The sequence below is a fragment of the Malaya genurostris genome, chromosome 2 (assembly GCF_030247185.1).
Source record: "Malaya genurostris strain Urasoe2022 chromosome 2, Malgen_1.1, whole genome shotgun sequence".
Classification (NCBI taxonomy): Eukaryota; Metazoa; Arthropoda; class Insecta; order Diptera; family Culicidae; genus Malaya; species Malaya genurostris.
The window spans coordinates 164,267,906-164,282,879 of NC_080571.1; the positions used below are offsets into that span (position 1 = coordinate 164,267,906).

At 39.6% G+C, this 14,974-nt stretch overlaps 1 protein-coding gene and 1 pseudogene across 1 annotated transcript in view; both read left to right on the forward strand.

Moving 5' to 3' along the window:
- LOC131427131 (uncharacterized) overlaps positions 1–14,974 on the forward strand; it is a 395,071-nt gene that overhangs the window by 150,931 nt on the left and 229,166 nt on the right. The window lies entirely within an intron of this gene.
- LOC131432832 (tumor suppressor candidate 3-like) lies at positions 12,210–12,970 on the forward strand (annotated as a pseudogene).

Consider the following 14,974-nt stretch of genomic DNA (forward strand, 5'->3'; position numbering starts at 1 on the left):
GGAATATATACAAACACGGGTAGAGGATCGTCGGTGAAAAGAATAATTCACGAATATTGTTTCATTGATAGGATCAGCAACCTTGCTTGTGACGATTGTGGTTTCTGAAATCGGAACGAAAGAATCGTATTTCTGTGTACCTGGAATCATTTTGGTATCCTTATAAAAACTACTCCACTCGGTCACACCCCGTTCATTATCTTCTTGTGACACGTTACAAAAAAAAATGGTCGTGAATGCATCTCGACTTCTCTGCTCTGCCCATTCATATAATTGTTTTACAGTTGTGATTGGGTGTTCATGTAGTTTATCCAAGCTTTCACGCCGTGCCATTCGCTTTAAATTACCCCCGAGTGCATCACATGGTCCTTTACCATGAGAAGTTGCAAAAAAATGCCACTCAGCATCAGTGTTATACATTGATTTAAATTTACAGAGACTTGTAATTTTTTTTCTGTTTTTCTACTGCGAGGCAGCTTCGTCAGACATAAATAAAACCATAAATATTATCAAGAATTATTCATGTACATGTAATAATTGTAGATATAGCAAGCAAATAAACAATTCATTGCAATATAAAAAATGGTGTTATAATTAAATATCCAAGTATCTCAAGAACTCAAAAAAAATTAATTTTTTTTCGGTGTATAGTTTTTTAGAGTGCCCAATCGATTCCCTACAACTTTTTCCTGAACGCCATTTTTGTACAATTAACGGTTTCCGAGTTACAACGATTTGAAAAAAGGCAATTTTGGTGAAATGCAAGAATACATACGCCCTTTTTAAAAATCAGTCGTGAATCGGGTTGACCTCTCCATCGGTTCAAAACTTATGGTTTGCCATACTGAAGCCATGTGCAAAGTTTCATCCAAATCGGAGAAGGTCGAGTCTGATGAGTTGCTCTTAAGTCTTTTCATTTGAATCTTAGATCGGGTCAGCCATCTACGAGAAAAATGAGTAACACAATTTTAATTTCGCTTCACGTATCATCCTGTAGTTTCGGAACCAGAAGATTCAGGAATCTTGTTTCGGAGCATACGGCTTTTCATATGAATCAGAGTTTGTAGAAAACGGTTGAGTCATCTCCGAGAAAATTGAGTAAAATTATTTGTCACACTATATGGGTGTTATGTTCTTCCAGCATTTATTGCTGTAAGTAGTTTAGAACAATATAACACCCCTTGTGTTATGTAAAAGTTTTTTTACTAGTTGGTTTCCCCTCGTTTGTCAACACCGATCAGCTGCTTGCAGGGATTTCTGATTTCATCAAAATATTTGAAAATGAATCGTCTCAATAAATTATTGGATTACGTTGATAATATATTTAACTTTTCCGCGATGTTGGAAGGTAACCATTTATTTGATTCAACGTTGTTCATCTAGACTATTTTTGATTGTGTTGGTAGTTTTCACCCGAAATTAAGTGGCGGCAGACCAGAAGCAAGTAAATATTGTAACAAAACGGGTTCGATTTTGTATTGCGTTGAAGGATGAGAAGTAGGCACAATTATGTATATAGTTTTGGTAATATGTATTAAATCTGTATCGTGCATGAAATTCGCATGGACGTATACAAATTATTACTTTACAGGTAATTCTGTATGAATGGCAACTCTGTTGGTAAATGAAAAAATAAACACATTCTAGATGACAGACAGGATGTTTTTTGCTAGGGTAACGTGGCGTCATCATGACACATGTGAGTACTGTCCCAAATAAAGGAATATTCGAAATGACCGTTAAAATTATTGAAGAATCTAATTTGAGTGTCCTATCTGTTATACTGTGATGATACCTTTTTTACCTTTTTGCCTTTCTCTAGAGAAAGGTATTAGAAATGCTGGAAAACCCGACTTTCGAAAGGAGCCTCGGAGACCCATAGTGTTATATACCATTCGACTCAGTTCGACGAGATCGGAAAATGTCTGTGTGTGAATGTATGAAAATTTCACTAAGTGGACGGAAAAGGGTTTTTGTCTTTCTCTATAGAAAGGTATTAGAATTGCTGGAAAAACCGACTTTCGAACGGAGCCTAGAAAACTCATAGTGTTATATACCATTCGACTCAGTTCGACGAAATCGGAAAATGTCTGTGTGTGTATGTATGTATGTATGTGTGTGTGGGTGTGTGCACTTTTCGAAGATATTTGAACGCGCTCAATTTTCTCGGAGAAGGTTGAACCGATTTTAACAAGCTTTTGCTCGTTTGAAAGCTACTGTCGGGCCATTGATTAAGTTCGAAGATCAAATGGTTCCGGAGATATGATTGTATAAGTGACGTAACCGACAAAAAGCATTGTATTTTTACGCGCTCAATTTTCTCAGAGATGGATGGCTGAACCGCTATTAACAAACTTGGGCTCGTTTGAAAGCTACTGTCGGGCCATTGATCAAGTTCGAAGACCAAATGCTTGTGACTTTTGATTCCAGATATATGATGGTATATGTGACGTAACCTACAAAACACGTGGATTTTTACCGCTTTTATCTATATAAGGGTGCCAATATTTTGGGATCACCTATAATTTCGTAAAGCGCTAGTGCTCAAAAGTTTAAATACCTCGAAAAATGTCCTCATGGAAAATTTGAGCTAAATCGGACATGCGTAGGGGGTGCTGCCCGGCGGTTAAGGTTTGAAAATTTTCGATCTTGAAAAAGCACCATAGGGGGGAGTACATGTAATTTCCAAAATCGAAATTTTTTTATAGCCAAAACTCTTAAAACTGCATGAAACATCAAAATTTAGTGTCATCTCAAAACAACATTTTTTTGAAAGAATCAACTTTCTGTTACTTAGAAAAATTTGGATATGTTTTTATAAGTCTCAAAAAGTCGATATTTTCAAAAAATATTTTTTTTCGAGATGACACTAAATCTTGACGTTTCATGCAATTTTAAGCCTTTAGGCATCAAAATTTTTTTTTCGATTTCGAAAATTTCATGTACTCCCCCCAATGGTGATTTTCAAGATATATGAAAATTCCACTAAGTGGATTGAGAAGGGTTTTTTAGATTAGCATCACGGTTCTCACACAAATATGCAACGCAAATGGAAAGCACAAGTTTGGAAAAATAATGCTGACTGTGTAACATAAACACTTAAGCATGCTTTGTGAACTACTCGAATCAATCTGAATCAATTGGTGTCAAAATTAGTATCCGAAATTATTAAATAAAAGTAAAAAATATATTTTCATGAGACTGTTATATAAGAAGAGAAAGGCATTATTACACCACTAGGTGGATTAAGAAGGGTGTTTATGTATATAAAAAATTGGTATAGAATTCGCTCAAACTTCAGAAAAATTTTCCGAGGCCGAATGTCATATACCAATCGATTCAGCTCGACGAACTGAACAAATGTCCGTGTGTGTGTATGTGTCTCTGTGTGTGTTGTCAACTAATAGGTCGAGATCTCAGAGATGGCTGGACCGATTTTGATCAAATTAGTCGCAAATGAAAGGTCTCCCCGTCACCCAGAACGCTATTGAATGGTTTTGAGATCGGATGTTTACTTTTTGAGTTATACGAAGTTTTATGTCAAATTTTTTAGTTTTTTGTCAATATCTGTCACACTTGAGTTGAAAACAGAATATGTTTCTAAATTTAGATTCCACAAGGTAATAGTTATCCAACAAGCCATAGATTGTTAAAATCCATCCATTTTCAACGGAGATATCGACATTTTTGTGTAAGAGACTTTTCCTCCTATTCCAGCAGTAGGACTTTTGAGCGCTGAATGATAATGCAATGCTTGGGAGCAACGTGAAACGCGATTTTTTATACTGTTACATATAATCACTCTTTTTCTTTTTTAACGACTAAGTTTAGTAGTCAATATTTCTTTTTTCCTTTTTGCGATATTCTCCTAACCAGAGACAATTTTTTTGTAGAAACAGACAATGAAAATTATAGAATGATAGTACTCAAGGGAGAGCAAGGATGTGAAAATATAGAACGGAAAAGTGAGACGTGACAGAGGGTCATTTAAGCAAGCAGAAATCTTCTAGTAACTTAACTTTTTACCTTCTACCAGAGGAGTTGGGCTTAGGCATCTGAACAATGCGAATCACCCAAGTCTCTGGTATGTCGGAAAGTAGTGATAAAGGTCTTTTACCATTTACTATCCGAACCGGCATTATACATTATTATACAGTTACATATAATTGTTTCTAAGTACCAAAAAGACTGTGTATAGCATCGTTTTTATGACATTTTGCCTCGGACCGAATTTAGCACGATTCGTTTTTGGCAACATAATCGTTCGAATATGGCATATGCCAACCAGATGATATCAGTATTTTCATTCGTATCCGAGCAGTCATCCGCGATACACTTGTTGTTTTTTTCGCTCCGTATCGGGACGGTATCGATTACAAAACCTCGAGTGCGAAGGTGTTTTCCTTGCAAGGGTTGGAGGAAACATTTTTTTTTGTTCTCTTAGATCCAGTGGTTGATCGAGTGATAGCCACCGGCAGCAGACAGTGGTGTACACACTTGCTTGTGACCATTTCTACCTGTCGCTTCAATAGCATCGGCACCAGCAGTGAGTGACTGGATCATCAAGGTCACGTTAGAGAAATAATCCAAGCAAAGGACCAACTCACCCATCAGCTTAACAAACCATACCGGTGAATTAGTTTTTTTCATTTTATATTTCTTTTTTTTTCCTACTTCTCACTATCCTATCTATTTTTTCTATTTTCCTTGATAGTGTGGGAGACTTTGTTTCTCCTGCACAGAACATATGTCTTCCGATGAGGGGAACCTCGGGGAAGATGATGATAAACCTAGAGATGAGGAACGTTTGGATGAATATCCTGATACATCTGAAATGGATATCCCCGCTCCCTCTCTGGAAAAACCACCAATCCGTCGGAAGGTCTATCAGGATGACGGATCGGATGGCCCGTGGGTGGTATACCCTCAGAGTCCTCAATATTGCTCGAGATCTGACTAAACACTACTCGGCAGTAAAACACATGGACAAGGTATCTCCAAACAAACTGCGCGTTGTCGTGACTGATCTAAAACAAGCAAACGACATTGCTACCAATGAGATTTTCACGAGGGAATATCGTGTCTACGTACCTTCTCGGATGGTGGAGATCGACGGTGTGGTCCGCGAAGAAAGTTTAACTGTCGAAGATCTGTTGAAGGATGGGATTGGCCGCATCAAAAATCCCGACCATCAACCAGTGAAGATATTGGAGTGCAAGCAATTGCACTCTAAATCGACACAAGATGGAAAGTATCATCCATCAAACTCTTTTCGTGTGACCTTCGCCGGTTCTGCACTTCCGAATTAGGTTGTAGTGGGAGGGGTTCGTCTACCTGTTCGGGTGTATGTACCGAAGGTAATGCACTGCACAAACTGCGAATAAATGGGACATACGGCTCAAGTCTGTTGTAACAAACCACGATGTGGTAAATGTGGTGAGGGACACAGAGATGACTCCTGCAGGAAGTCAATCGAAAAGTGTATTTACTGTGGTGAGAATCCGCATGCTCTTTTTGAGTGCTCTAAATATAAGCAACGCGAGGAAAAGCTCAAGCGAACCGTGAGGGAACATTCCAAACGATCTTACGCGGAAATCCTCAAACGAGCTACTCCACATATCTCTGACAACCCATTCGCTTTTTTGTCGACTGACGCTGATATTTCAAATGACCCCGACGAAGGGCTTTCTTCTGTTCAGCTAGGAACAAACAAAAACCGACCAATTATGTCCTCTCCTAAGCTTCCTCGCAAAGGTCTTAAAATACTAGAAACTAAAATATTAAAACGGAACCAAAACAACAATGTCACAGAGCCGAAGCCACTACCTCCTGGTTTTCGAAAATCGAATTACAACCAGGAATTTCCAGCACTTCCAGGGACACTGAAAAACCCAAGTGATCCCAAAACACAACCAGAAAACCCGACAAACGTTGGATTACAGAAACTCTCTGATATTGTGGACTGGATATTAACAGCCTTCAATATAACTGATCATCTTAAAAGTATTCTAACGGCTTTATTACCAACAGTAAGAACATTTTTAAAACAGTTGACTGAACAATGGCCCCTCCTTGCAGCGATCGTATCTATCGATGGCTAAAATACATGCAGAAATCGAGAATATGATCACTATACTGCAGTGGAATTGCAGAAGTATCATCCCATAATTAGATTCTTTCAAATTTTTGTTAAATTCGCGTAACTGCGACGTATTTTCATTTTGTGAAACATGGGTCACTTGAAATATAAACTTTGACTTCCACAATTTCAACATTATACGCCTGGATCGAGGAGATTCCTATGGAGGGGTTCTTTTAGGGATCAAAAAGTGCTATTCATTTTATCGAATTAACCTCCCCTCGATCCCGGGCATTGAAGTTGTTGCTTGCCAAATCAGAATTAGAGGCAAAGATCTTTGTATAGCTTCTATCTACATACCTCCCACAGTCTGGATAGGGCATCGACGACTGGCAGACATCATGGAGCTTCTTCCCACCCCGCGGTTTGTTTTAGGAGCCTTTAACTTGCATGGTACGGGGTGGGGCGGCCACCGACATCAGTCGATATGACATATGATCTCACGAAAAACATCAACTGGAATTCCTACTCGACCGCGGTATCCCAAGCTCTCGAAACGAAACAACCAGATTCGCTTGAAGAAGAATACAAATCCCTTGCTGACTTGATCCTCAACGCCGCGATTCAAGCCCAGACCAATCGAGTACCCAAAACTACAATCACTACGCGACCATCAAGCCCATGGTGGGATAAAGAGTGCTCGGAAATATATAGAACAAAATCATCTAGGGAAACATCGATGACCACTCTGTGGAATACAGCCCGTCGTATGAGAAATGCAACCGCTAATAACGAATCCGTAGAATATTCAAATCGCTGGATATTTGACTTAGCCAAGAAAGTTTGCCCGGATTTTGTTCGGGAATCGAATACCCATCGCGTCGCATCCTCTCGATACACTGAAAACGATACCCCCTTTACGATGACGGAGTTTTCTCTTGCCCTCTTATCGTGCAACAACAATGCCCCAGGGCGTGATTAAATTAAATTCATCTTGCTTAAAAATCTTCCCGATATCGCGAAAAAACGTCTGTTGAACTTGTTCAACAAGTTCGTCGAACAGAACTTTGTTCCTCAAGACTGGAGACAAGTTAGGGTTATCGCTATTCAGAAACCGGACAATCCAGCCTCCAACCACAACTCGTATCGGCCGATTTCAATGCTTTCCTGTATTCGGAAACTGCTGGAAAAAATGATACTGTTTCGTCTCGATGAATGGATGGAAACAAGTGGCTTGCTTTCAGATACACAATTCGGCTTCCGTGAAGGCAAAGGAACGAACGATTGCCTTGCGCTGCTTTCTACAGAAATTCAAATGGCATTCGCTCACAAGAAGCAAATGGCATCAGTATCTTGGACATAAAGGGGGATTTTGATTCAGTTTCCATAAAAATTCTCTCGGAGAAGCTGCACAAGCATGGTCTTTCCCCACTTTTCAACAATTTTTGGCACAACTTATTATCGGAAAATCACATGTTTTTCACACATGAAGACTTGACGACCTCACGAATTAGTTACATGGGATCTCTCATATCGACAACTCATTCGATGTAGCGTCTTAAACCCGTTGGTTATCGATAACTTTGAACGGCTAGTCGAGCTTAATTATCAGACCCGATTTATGACATTGTACTTTGATTTCATGTCACGTAACAATAATTCTTCTTCCTGCAATCCTCACAGTGTTCGTTTATATGATACTTCTAATTCTACGGTGTTTTTTGACACATCCATGAAAGTAGATATTTATGGAATCCCGGATCACGTATGCCCTCAAGTGATCCCAAATATTTTTAATGACAAATTTAGAGAAGTCGGTTGTAATAAAATGTTTTACACTGCCGGATCACATTTCGACGGGTCCACTGGCTTCGGTATTTTTAATGAAAATTTCACCGCCTCCTATAAACTCAGTGATCCGGCTTCAGTTTACGTCGCAGAACTAGCTGCAATTCAGTATACCCTTGAGATCATTGAAACTTTGCCCACAGACCACTACTTCATTGTATCGGACAGTCTCAGCTCTATCGAGGCTCTTCGCTCAGTGAAGTCTGGAAAGTACTCGCCGTATTTCCTGGGGAAAATACGGGAACAACTGAGTGCTTCATCTGAAAAATCATACCGGATTACCTTGGTTTGGGTCCCATCACATTGTTCCGTAAGGAGTAATGAGATGGCGGACTCACTGGCCAAGGTGGGCGCATTACAAGGTGAAACCTATGAAAGACCAATCTGCTTCAATGAATTTTTCAGTCGTTCTCGTCAAGAGGCACTCGTCAGCTGGCAAACCTCCTGGAATGATGGATATCTAGGACGGTGGATACATTCCATTATACCGCAGGTATCGACGAAAGCTTGGTTCCGAGGGTTGGATGTGAACCGGGACTTTATTCATACAATGTCAAGACTTATGTCCAACCACTTTTTGCTCAAAGCGCATATTCATCGTGTTGGCCTTAGTGAGAGTAATCTTTGCGTTTGCGGAGACGGTTATCATGACATCGAGCATGTTGTTTCGGTGTGCTCCGAGTATTGCGACGTCAGACTCCAGCTAATTGATTCCCTTCGGGCCCGAGGTAGACCACCTTATGTTCCAGTCCGTGACGTTTTGGCAACCCGAGATCTCCTTTACATGACCTACCTCTATAACTTCCTCAAAGCTATAAACGTGCAAATCTAGTTCCCTTTCTTTCTCTTTCTTTCTTCTACAGTGGTCCCCAAACGAACTAGACCTTGGTCAAGCTGAATTGCTGGAAACCATCCATAAATGATACACCAACATCAAAGTACACCAACAAAGCATCCGAGTTTAGTATAGTCTCTTCCTCGTTACAATCTGGAGAACGTCGAGAACGTCAATACAGCATAGGTCCCATTGATTTTTTACGCACTCCTCAGTTGAACTTAACTGATTTCGGCTACACCGATTCTAGAATTCCGGTTCCATTATCGAATCGTTTCTCAAAGCTCAAACATTTTCTCAAAAAGGCCAAATCGAACTTCAAATACAAAAATTCAAATTAAAGGACTTAAGGTCTCATACAAAATTGGTGAATTTTATCCGATTCTGGAATTACAGATAATGAAATTTTAAAATTTATACCGATATATAAGATGTAAATTGTTTGGCGTATTAATTTATGGCCATTCGAATCATTTTGGGTTATGCTATTTCCTGAATACCAGCTCTGGAAGTACCATAAATAATGACGAAAAACTCTAAAGTGGAACTTACTTCGAAATCTCATGGAATGTTCAATCGATTTTCACACGTTAAGATTGAAATTCGATACGATTTGCAGTTTCGCCATCACAGGGTAATGAGTGATTAAAATCTCAATTTGTGATTAAATGACGATAATTAAAATAACGAGAACTAAAACACCTAAGAATATCCATACAAAAAACATATGCGGATTGCTAAAAAAAGATATCATCTCACTGTTAGTTGGATTAATCACGTTTTGCATATAAAAAAATAGGTACAGAATTCGCTTAAACATTAGAAAAATTTTCTGAGGCCCGGAGGGCCGTGTGTCATATAAAAATCGATTCAGCTCGATGAACTGATCAAACGTCCGTGTGTGTATGTGTCTGTGTCTGTATGTGTGTTGTCAACAAACAGGTCGAGCGACCAGCGAGTGGGACTGGCTGAACCTTACCTACTAAAACACCTTGGACATCTTGCCTCGATCCCCCCGGAACTAAGTTAAGCTCAATACTTCGGGGGAGGCTGTTCTCATGCACTTCCTTATTTGGAAGAAAATGAGCTCCTACATTTCTCTCTTTACCCATCACAATCCTCCTTTGGCGCCTCGACGACCCAATACCGCTACGTCGCGCCAGACTATTCGTCTGATCCCCGACGATGGATCTACCCTACACCGACGGAGAGTTTCCCGGAGAAGAAAAATTCTCCCGCAACCGACGCCTCCGGTACCCGTCCACGGCACGACCGTAAGGATGCCTGGTTCGATCCAATGATGCTTCCGGTTCACTGGTGCCCCGACGATCTTAACGATGCTACGCTACTGTCTACTCGTCCAATCCCCGACTAAGGACCCCGACGGAGAGTTCCTCGACGAAGGAATTTCTCACGGCACCGAATCCCCTTTTACGCCACGCGGAACACCCGAAGGAGTGCCGAGGTCGGCTCCGCGATTCCGGTTGGAGCATGGCTTCCTGTTCGTTGATGCCCCGACGACTCGAATCGATGTTGTGGTATCCACTCGACTAGTTCCCGGTGATGGATCTAGCCTACACCGACAGAGAGTTCCCCGACGATGGAAGTTCTGCCGAAACCAACGTTTTCGATACCCGTATACGGCCCGACTGAGAGCATGCCTGGGTCGATCCAGTGATTCCGGCTGGAGGGTGACTTCCGGTTCACTGGTGCCCCGATTATCTTAACGGTGCTACGCCACGATCTACTTGTCTAATCCCTGATGAAAGATCTAGACTAAACAGACGAAGAGTTCCCCGGCGAAAGAGGCTCTCCCGACCCCGAGTCCCCTGTTACACCAGTTACAGTTGGAGCATAGCTTCTGGTTCGCTGGCGCCCCGACAACACAAGTCGGTGTTTTGGTGGCTAGTCGACTAGTCCCCGCTGAAGGATCTAGCCTACCGCGACAGAGAGTTCCCCGACGACGGAAGTTCTCCCGAAACCGACGTTTTCGATACCCGTATACGACCAGACCGAAAAGATGCCAAGGTCGCTCCAGTGGTTCCAGTTGGGAGATATATTGATTCAAACTACTTACTGCAATAAATGCTGGAAGAACATAACTTCCATATGCCATTCAACTCAGTTAGTCGAGATTAGCAAGTGAGTGTGTGACAAATAATTTCATTGAATTTTCTCGGAGATGGCTAAACCGTTTTCTACAAACTCAGATTCATATGAAAAGTAGTATGCTCCCAAACAAGGTTTCTGAATTACGTGTGGATCTGATTTCTCATTGCGGAACCACAGGACGATGTGTGAAACGAAAATAAAATAATGCAACTCATTTTTCTCGTAGATGGCTGAACCGATCTAAGATTCAAATGAAATCTAAGAACCATCTATGATTGAAATGAGAGGTCTTAAAATCCTATAAAACATTTTACTTCTTAGTCAGATCCGACTTCCGGTTTAAGAGATACAGGGTGTCTAGTATAAAAATGTCCATTTCACATAAATTAATCAGGTTTATTGGGTTGGCAGATTTGGATAGTCGATTACCAAATAAATTTATTTCAGTTTCTCAAAGCTGAATCATTTTTTCAAAAATGTCTACACACTTCTCAGGTGAATTTAACTGATTTCCGCTACACCGATTTTAGAATTTCGGTTCCAGTGTCGAATCGTTTCTCAAAACTCAATCATTTTCTCAAAAAAGCCAAATCGAACTTCAAAAACAAAAATTCAGATTTAGGAACTTATGATCCCATACAAAATCATGAATTTCATTCTATTACAGGATGAGTTTTTAAAATTCATACAGATATAGGAGATGTAAATTGTTTGGATTTTTAATTTATGGCCTTACAAATCACCCGCTCTGGAAGTACCATAAATAATGACCAAAACCTCTAAAGGAGCTTACTTCGACATCTCATGGAATGTTCAATCGATTGTCACAAGTTAAGATTGAAATAAGATACGAATATATAAAATAATGTCATGAGAACTAAAACACCAAAGATATTCCGTGCAAAAACTACCTGCGGATTGATAAAAAATGGTATCATCTCACTGCTAGGTGGATTAATCACGTTTTTGTATGTACATGCGGAATTAACGAATATCAAATGGAGTCGAATAAAAAAAAAAGAAGGACGAGAGAAATAAACAAAACATGTATGGTGAGATAATGACGCAATTTCTCCTGGACAATTTTGACAGCAGCCGGAATGCAGCCAGTCTCCTGACGGTTGCCAGAATTTCTCACAAGCGGGATAGTATCAATGATTTACTACAAGGTAGCTATTGCAAATACAAATAATAATACCCCTAGGTCCCATATAAACTGATCATCAATGTGTGGTTCATAGATTGAGCAATTTTACTGTTTGGAGTTGACAGAATAACCGTGAAGAAATATAAAATATCTGGAAACGAAACCACGAAATTTGTTTGTTTGTTCTTATTCACGGGAATAAACTGTTTTTCGCCATGGCCGATTTCGACGAAGAATCTGATGTCTTTAAAATTCTTCAATTAAGCACAGCGCCAGTGTTCGTTCATTTTCCGGCGAAAGGAAAACCAAAATTCAGCGAGTAGATGTTTCGGTGGAAGTGATCGGCAGATAGATACAGGAGCGTACCGATATTCACATAAAAATATTCCACCCTCCGAATTATTCAACGATGATGGATGGCTGTTCTGATGCGAACCGCATTCGTTGGAGGATTCTTGTACTAACAACTTAGACTTTTTGTACAACAAACAAATGTGAACATTTCTGGCGATCATTTTCTGGCAATGGTTTCGAGTCAAATGTGAAATCATATCAGAAGTCCGCCGTTTTTACACAAAGGCCAAAACGGTGACATTGCCTACATACATGGCTCATCTTTGGGGCAGTTTGTGATTGAAACATATATGGTTATGTTCTTGAGTGAGCATTTTTCCAATGCTGTCCTTATTGATTCAATTTATTTTTCGTAGATGCCATGATTTTTGTCGGGATGGTCTTACTGGCCGAATCTTGTTTGCAAACTGACGCAAGGAATGGCATAATTACTACTATTGTTGCTTTGGTGCTAGTCGCTGTGCTCTTTTCTCTTATCTTGTCGATCTTCCGATCGAAGACTCAGGGCTATCCGTATAGGTGAGTTTACAAATTGGTAGCGACTTCGCAAACGATAATATTTTCCTAATACAATTTCAGGTCTTTATTCAAATAAATATTCGATGCACATCGGTTGACTAGTGTGCAATGATGTTCCGATGGAATGCCATCAAAATAAACGGAGTTTGACGTTTTAAAAATACATACTAATTACCACAAGCATATAGACAGCGAGTAATGTTCGTTTGTTTTAGTGTGGAACACGTTTTTGTTTTCTATATAGCAGTGCAAACTAGAAACTCAAGAAAAATACACGTAGAAATGTGGCCAGGTTTTGAACAATTACAGCTCAGTCAATTTTGTATCAATTATTAATATTATGTCACCATTTGATTGGAAATATTTCTACGTATTGATTTGAATGTTCATAGCCATGTATTTTTAATTTTATATCATTGAAATGTTGATTAATAGCTAGCAGTGTCCTATTTTGGCTGCAAAAAATCTCCGCCATACCGGATTTCCCTGCCATAGTCGACGGTTTTGAAGGAGTAAGCGATATATCAAAGGGAAAGCAGCACTCTGATTGGTCAATCGAAGCAAAAGCAAAGCTGTTGGAAGCACGCGAATCTACAAATATAAGCGAAATTATAGCTAACGTTTCAGTCTTATGCGTAGATTGCTAGAGGTAGGTTGTTGCTACACAGCAAGACAAAAAGTTCCATAAACGATTTGAAGCTTTAATTGGTATGCTCTGATCTTATGTCATGCAGGATTGGATGAAATCTCATGTTATGTCGTTTCGCCTGAGAAATTGACAACTACCCCAGGGTAAATTTTGAGAGCATAAAACTAATTTCTAATTTATATAAGATGAACTCGATTGATAATGAGAAATATTTTATCGCTTCAACCGAAATCGCAAAATGGTAGTAATGGTAGAGAAACGCTATAAAAATAACTGCTTGCATACAAAACTTGAACACAAGCTTGGTGAAGAGAAGCTTAAATATCGATATCCGTATCGCAAGCATGTACAAACATTTAATTGTATATATTTGGGCTATTGATGTAATTTCGTCGGCTACGAAACAAATACAAATCACGATAAATAGAGTCTATATTCTGGGTTCGCTTGTTCGGTGTTGATTCCTAATAAGGATCAATCTATGCAGACTCTTGTGCATTTGTGGATTCAAAAGTGTGACGATTAATTGAAAATGTCAATCATTGGAAATTTTGGTTGCCTTGTTCCACATCAACGGCTCGAACCACTCCATGGGGCTGATCCTTGTAGTTTTTTGTTCAATTTCTATTTAAGAATAATCGTATATTTTCTGATCAATATTTCATGAGTTAATGTACAGTTAGTTAATCTTTAAAGCGAAAGCTATTTTTTCCATTTTCTGTCAATATCCATTGAATAAATCAACCAAATAAAAGTTTCGCCCTCTTTCGATTTGTTTATGCTCCTTTCCAGTGGCCGATCATCTAAAGTGGAAAAAACCTTGTATATAAATATCCTGGGGAAATATAAATAACAGAATAATAAACAGTATCCATGGTGAACCAATTATCTGCCTACAGCGTTGCTAGTTTCGAAGAAAATGCATAAAGCTACATTATCAGTGGGTCAGTGTATCTTGACAGTGTACCACGTGTTGTAAAATGTGTCCTTGAACATTTATCGAAGCATTCCGTATTATAATTTGTATTTGGCTATAGTACCCGCTCGGCCTTTCGGCTGCCTGGGCAGCCATGGCCACCAGACGGTTACCAAAATTGATTCAGTGACGGTTGTCAAATCCAATTTGGCAAAAAGTGGTCGCATGTATCTTAGTTAGCCGAGCGTTTCCATCTATTCACCTTCGCTGAAAATGACAAAAATTTCTATCCTGGTGGATACAGTTGTATCGTTTGAGGTGTATATCTGGCAGCGGTGATGCAGTCAGTCACCACCGCTTTCCAAGAAGCCTAACAATATTGAAATTGGTTCATTTATCTCCTATCAAATTAAATGTGACGAATCTCGCGCTAACTCGAACAAATGCTGGCAAAACCCTATGAGATTTCAATGAAACTTATTGTACATGTAGACCTTGTCACAAAAAACCCATTT